This window comes from Vicugna pacos, chromosome 5 (assembly GCF_048564905.1).
Source record: "Vicugna pacos chromosome 5, VicPac4, whole genome shotgun sequence".
Lineage (NCBI taxonomy): Eukaryota > Metazoa > Chordata > Mammalia > Artiodactyla > Camelidae > Vicugna > Vicugna pacos.
The window spans coordinates 43,090,984-43,098,361 of record NC_132991.1 but is presented as its reverse complement, the minus strand read 5'-3'; the positions used below and the strand labels follow the sequence as shown (position 1 = coordinate 43,098,361).

Genomic DNA, 7,378 nt, shown 5'->3' with positions numbered 1-7,378 from the left:
TCTCATGGACTCACCCTCAGCTTTGTCAACTCTTAGAACTGATTCATAAATTAGTGTATTTTTTAACTCACTTTTACAATTTTTATGACTAACTTTTTTAAACATTCAAATTATTTTAAGTAAATTTAAAGATGTGCAAACATCACCAAAATCAAGTTTTAGAACATTTTCATCACCTAAAAAAGATCCCTTGTGCTGTTTGCTGTCAATCACTGCTCCCAACTCCAGCCCCATGTGCTATATACAAATATTAAACCTCAATATTCCATTATTTGAACTCAACCTCTATCATTCTAGCTCTCTCACTCCCTTTCTTTCATTAAACCAATTATTAACATCAGGTCCTTGCCCCTCTAGTATTGTTTCCCTCGATCTTAACCCCTTTCTTTTCCCTTCTTTCTCCATGTAGCCACATACTTCCTAGTCTACCACTACAGCCATTCTTTTGCCAATAGCACCTGTACTCTTACCTTTCATGTTTCTATTGTAAAAACTACTATCCTGAGCCTATTGCACTTTAAGGCCTTCCTTGCTCCTGCCTCAATATTTCAGGAGAAAAAACATACAACTTTGCAGAATGGTGCATTAGAATTACTGCCTTTGAAGAAACTTCTTCAACCTGATTAAAGTGCATTTGTGAAAAACCCACAGTTAATGCTGTGCTTAATAGTGAAATACTGAAAGCTTTCCCTCTAAGATCAGGAACAAGACAAGGAAGCCTACTAGTGTCACCAGTTATTCAATATTGTATTAGAAATTCTAACTGGAGCAATTGGGTGGGGGGGAGGCTGGGCATCTAGATTGAAAAGGAAGAAGTAAAACTATTTCTATTTGCAGATGACATGACATTATATATAGAAAATACTAAGAAATACACATATTCACATACACAGACACAATTAGAGCTAATGAGTTTAGAAAAGTTTCAAGACCAATAACAAAATCAATTGTATTTTTATATACTAGCAATGAATGATCTGAAAATAAAACTAAAAATCAATTCAATTTACAATAGAATCAAAAAGGATAAAATGCTTAGTAATGAATTTAACAAAAAAAGTACAAGATGTACACTTAAAACTATAAAATATTGCCAAAAGAAATTAAAGAAAATCTTAAAAATTGTTTATAGATTAGAAGACTTAATATTATGAAGATGACAATACTGTCAAATTGATCTACAGATTCATTGCAACCCCTATCAAAACCCCAACTATATTTTTTACAGAAATTTACCAGTTGATCTTAAAATTTATATAGAAATGCAAGTGACCCAGAAAGTCGAAACAAATTTGAAAAGGAAGAACAAAGTTGAAGGACTTATACCTTCCATTTCAAAATTCACTACAAAGCTATAATAATCAAGATAATGTGGTAGTGGCATAGGAGAGACATACAGATCCTGAAATGGAATTAGAAGTCCAGAAAAAAACTCATACACCTATATTCAATTGATTTCTACAAGGATGCCAAGACCATTCGATGGGAGAAAGCATAGCCTGTTCAATAAATTTTGTTTAGATAACTTGATATCCACATGCAAAAGAAGAAATGTGTGTCTCTACATCAAACCACATACAAAAATCTACTCAATATAGACCAAAGACTTAAATGTAAGAGCTAGAACTAAAAAACTCTCAGAAGAACACATACATGTAAAATTTTCATGACTTTGAAACAGGCAACAGTTTCTTAGAAACAATACCTAAAAAATAGATTTGGATACCATTAAAATTAAAAACTTTTGCATCTTAAGGGATGCTCTCAAGAAAGTAAAAAAACAACATACAGAATGGGAGAAAATATTTGCAGACCATATACCTGATAAGGATCTAGTATCCAGAATATATAAATAAATCTTAGAACAATAATAACACTAATAATACAATTATTAAATAAGCAAAGGATTTGGGTTGTCATTTATTTGAAGAAGATACATAAATTGCCAAGAAGCATAGGAAAAGAAGCACAGCATCACCAGCCATCAGGGAAATGCAAGTCAAAACCACAGTGATTTATCACTTCACACCTGCTAGGATGACTATGATTTAAAAAATGGAAAACAACACGTGTTGGTGAGGATCTGGAAAAATTGGAACCCTCATACATTGCTTGTAGGAAGATACTGTGGTGCAGCCATGGTGGAAAACAGTTTGGTGTTCTCAAAAGTTAAACATAGAATTACCATATGATCCAGCAATTCTACTCCTAGGTATATACTCAAGAGAACTGAAAACATATTCACACCAAAATTTGAACATTAATGTTCACAACAGCATTATTCATAATAGCCAAAAAAGACAAAACGACCTAAATGTCCATCAACTAATTAATGAATACACAGAATTAGTATATCTACATGGCAAAATAATATGCAGCCATCAAAAGGAGCAAAATTCTGATACATGCTACAACATGGATGAAACCTGAAGACGTGCTAAATGATGAAGCCAGAAACAAAAGCACGCATATGATTTTATTTGTATGAAATGTTCAAAATGGCCAAATTCATAGAAACAGAAAGCAGAGTAGTGATTGCCAGGTGCTAGGGGAAGGGGAAGAATAGGGAGCAATTGCTAATAGGTATGGTGTTTCTTTCTGGAGTGATGAAAATGTTCTAGGATTAGTGCTGTTGGTTGTACAACGTTGTAAATAAACTTAGAAATCACTGAATGTTACACTTTCAAATGATGAATTTTATCTCAATTAAAAACACATATATATTACCTATATAGTACTTCTGCTTCCAGGAAAATAGAGTAGATGTACTTTTACCTAGTCTCTAGGATAATAAGGAAATACTATAAACAACTTTACACACATAGATTTAACAATTTGGATAAAATGAGCTAATTCCTTGAAAAACAGAAATTACTGCAACCCAATATGAAACAGAGAATCTTAATAACCCTATAACTAGTAACGAAATTAAATTCATAATTTACCATCCCCCCCATTTTCAGGCCCACATAGTTTCACTTGAGAATTTTATTAAACATTTAAAGAATTCATAACATTGTAAAATGATTATAAATCAATAAAAAATGTTTAAAATAAATAAAGAAAGAAGAATTAACACCAATTGTATGCAATCTCTTCCAGAAAATGGAGGAGAAAGGATCATATCCAATTCATTTTATGAAGCTAGTATTATCCTGATAACCAAAACCAAACAAAACCAGTACAAAAAATGAAAATTACAAATATTCATTATAAATATAGATGCAAATATCTTTAATAAAACATTAGCAAATAGAATTCAACAATGGATAAGAAGAATTCTTCATCCTGACCAAGTAGGATTTATTCCAGGAATGCAAGGCTTGTTTAGTATTTGAAAAATCAATCAATGCAATCCACCATATTAGACGATAAAAACGAAAAATCACACGATCAGATCAGTTGATGTAGAAAAGACCTTTCACAAAGTTCAACACCTATTCATGATCAAAACTTTCAGAAAACAAGGAATAGAGAACTTCCTCAAGTTGATGATATATAGCTACAAAAAACCTACAGCTAACACCATACTAATGGTGAAAGAATGAATGCTCTTCTTTCAAAACTGGAAGCAAACTCTTACTCAACATAGCACTAGAAGTGATGGTGCAGTAAGACAAGCAAGGGAATGATAAGCCGCAGAAATGAGAAAGGAATAAGTAAATTTATTTCTAGTTGCTGACATGATTTTCTACATAGAAAACTCCAAGGAATATACCAAACACAAAACAAAAAACTTCCCGCGTCCGTGCGGTGCGGCCTCCGCTCGCCCGGCCCGCGCCGAGTCGCAGCCCTGGCGGCAAGGACGAGCGGGGGCGCTGAAGACCGTGCTAGAAGCCCGAGTGTTTCGAGGACTTGCTCCTACAGTTTCTCTCTCTGCAGAATCAGGAAAGAATGAAAAGGGACTGCCACCAAATCCCAAGAAGCAAAGTCCACCAAAAAATGTAGTGGAACCAAAGGAGAGGGGAAAGCCACTAGCCACCCCAGCAGCTGAACTGTCTAAAAACTTAACCTCCACCCAGTTCTTCCCGGTCAGTTGTGAACGGAGGCAGGACGGTAGCTAACCCCAACCCCGGTGACAGCCTGCTGGTCACAGAGGAAGGGCTTCCGACGTGTTTGTCAAGAAAGACTTTGGTAGAGTTTCCTCAAAAAGTTGTCTCCATCCAGAAAACAAGGTTCTAATTCAGACGCAGTCCCAGGGAGCAGGAGAGGGACAGGTGACTTGTCCTCGTCCTCGTCCAGCTCCTCTGACTCGGAGTCCGACGAGGAGGGTGACAGCCCAGGAGCTGACCATCCAGTGAAGTGCAGAGGCAGAGGAGGGTTCCCCAAAGCAGAGATCCCCGTTCCCTTGCAAATGGAGCCCCCCAAATTGGGGTGTCACAGCAGCCACATGCAGACCTCAGCTCTCCAGAGAGACCCCGCCAGGCAAAGAAGAAAGGGGCTTCCAGGAAGCCTTTAGAGGACAGAAAAGACATCAAACCAAAAACCACAGCACCCACGTCACAAGAGGGTGAAGGGTTTACAAACCAAAGTGGAAAGGCAAAACAATTGCACAGAACAGGTAGAGCAAATGACATCGATAAAAGGAGCCAGAAGGTAGTTGAAGTTAAAAAAGTCTCATCTAACCATACAAAATCAGGATTTTCCACACGACCGGACAGCGACCCAGCGCCCACCCCATAGACAGAAACTAGAACAGGAACACAGCTGCAGGCGACTCCTCCTGGGACTGGAGGATGACGTGGAGAAAATCAAGTACCAGAACCTGACGGGGAGGCGACTTTTGCCCTGCTCAGAAACGAAAATGTGGGAAAGCCAGTAGCAGACAGACTCTTGAAGTCTAAGGAGGATTTGGAAGATCAGTTACCAATAAAAAATTTGAAGCCAGTTCCTGTTCATAACAGACGCGTTGGATGAAAAGACAGCAGGACTGAAGCTTGAGGAAAAGGACGAAATCACGGAAGACTCAGCCACCCCAGTGGAAGGCCTGGACCACACACAGGGGCCTGCACAGGCCGCCGCCTCCACAACACCGCCTACAAGAATCTCCAGCATCATGACGACAGCACGTACACCTTCTTAGACCTCAACCTGGACCTCTTGAAATTTAGGATGCCTCAGCCCTTTTCAGGACAGGAGTCACCTCGCCACTGAGAGCTCAGTTTAAAGATAAGCCTTCTGTTGTCCTGCATTCTTGCGTGCAAAAATAAAATCCGCTCAGCCGTCAAAAAAAAAAAAAAAAAAACAAACCCCAAAACAAACAAACAAAACAAAACAAAACAAAACAAAATAAAAAACCTAAAGCTTCCTAGAACTAATAAGTGAGTTTACTAAGATTGCAGGATACAAGATAAATACAAAAATCTACTATATTTCTATCTGTTATCAATGAATAAGTGCACAACAAAATTTTAGATGCAAATCACTTACACATTGCAAAATAAAAATTAAATACTTAGGTATAAATCTAACAAAATATGTACAACACTTACATGCAGAAAACTACAAAACACTGATGAAAGAAAGTGAAGGTCTAAATAAACTGAAAGAGACTGTATTCATGACTGGAAGATTCAATGTAGTTAACATGTCAATTCTCCACAAGCGAATGTAGATTTAACTCATTCTTATTAAAATATCATAGAAATTTTATGTAATACAGACAGAACAATATTACCATAAAATCTACATGAAAAGGCAAAGGAATTAGAATAGCTAAAATAATTTATAGAAAGAAGAAAAAAGTGGTAGGAATCAGCCTACCCAATTTCAAGATTTATTATATAACTTCAGTAATCAAGACTATACGGTATTGGAGGATGTATGGACACATAGAGCAATGGAACATTGGAAAACTCAGAAATTTACCCACACCAGTAAACTCAACTAAATTTTTACAAAGATGCAAAAACAACAATGGAGAAAGTACAGCCTTTTAAACAATTGGTGCTGAAGCAAATGGACATTCCTAAAGAAGAAAAAAAAAAAGCCTCTACCTAAATGTGACATTTTATACAAGAAAAACTCAAATAGATTAATTTTAAAAATGGAAAACTATAAAACCTTCACGAAAAAAACATGGGAGCAAATCTTTTTTCAGTTCTAAGGCTAGACAAAGAGTTCTTAGGCTTGACATCAAAGCACTCTACATAACAAGAAAATGATAAATTGGACCTCATCAAAATTTAAAACTTTTGCTTTGCAAAAGACTAAGAGGATAAAAGACAAGTTACAAACTGAGAGAAAATATTTGGAAACCACTATCTGACAAAGGTCTAGTGTCTAGAATATATAAATAAATCCCAAAGCTCAACAGTAAACAAACAAACAATTCAATTAAAAAATGAGCAAAAGAAATGAACAGACATTTCACCAGAAAGGATATACAGATGGTAAAGAAGCATATAAAAAAATTCAACATCATTAGGAACCACTAAGGAAGTGCATATTAAAACCACAATGATACATCACTACACATGTATCTAAATAGCTAAAATGAAAAATAGTGGCAACACCAAATGCTGGCTAAGATGCAGAGAAATTACATCACTCATAATGCTGTTGGGAATGTAAAATGGTAGACCCACTATGGAAAACAGTTTGGCAGTTTCTTAAAAAACTAAACACGCAATTACCATAGAACCCAGTAATTGTACTCCCAGGCATTTATTTCACAGAAATGAAGTCTTATGTTCACAATTCCATAAAGTTGCTATGGAAACTGTACACAAGTTTCCATAGCAACTTCATTCGTAACAGACAAAAACTTGAAGAATGTGACACTCAGCAGTTACGTTTCTATTATCCTTAGACCCAGCCCCATCTTCTTTTGTATTTCAAGGACTTATTAAAGTCTGCGTGTTGTTTATCTTGCTAAAACAAACGAAACAAAACAAACTTGAAGCAACCCAGATGTTCTTCGATGGGTAAACATTTAAACAAATTGTGGTACATCCGTATTGAAGCAGTAAAAAAGGAACAAACTATTGATACACACAACAACATGGAGAGATCTCCAGAAAATTATGCTGAGTAGAAAAAAGCCAGTACCCAAAGTTTGTATACTGTATGCCTCCATTTATATATAAATTTTGAAATGACAAGATTCTAAGAACAGAACAGATTAATGGTTGCCAGGGGTTAAGAGGGGTTGGGGGCGGAGTGAAATGGATGTGGCTACAAAATGGCAACATGAAGGATCTTTGCGGTGATGGAAATGCTATGTCCTGACTGTATTTGTCAATTTCCTGGTTGTGATACTGTGCTACAGTTTTGCAAAGTATTATCCTTACAGGAGACTGGGTAAAAGATACACAGGATCTCTAGATGCTGGTTTTTTTTAATGATTCCCTATGAATCTACAATTACCTCAAAATAC

The 7,378-nt window shown here is 36.3% G+C and overlaps 1 pseudogene; it reads left to right on the top strand.

Moving 5' to 3' along the window:
• Positions 1 to 3,683: 3,683 nt before the first annotated feature.
• LOC102540176 (uncharacterized) lies at positions 3,684 to 5,154 on the top strand (annotated as a pseudogene).
• The last annotated feature ends 2,224 nt before the right edge of the window (positions 5,155 to 7,378 follow it).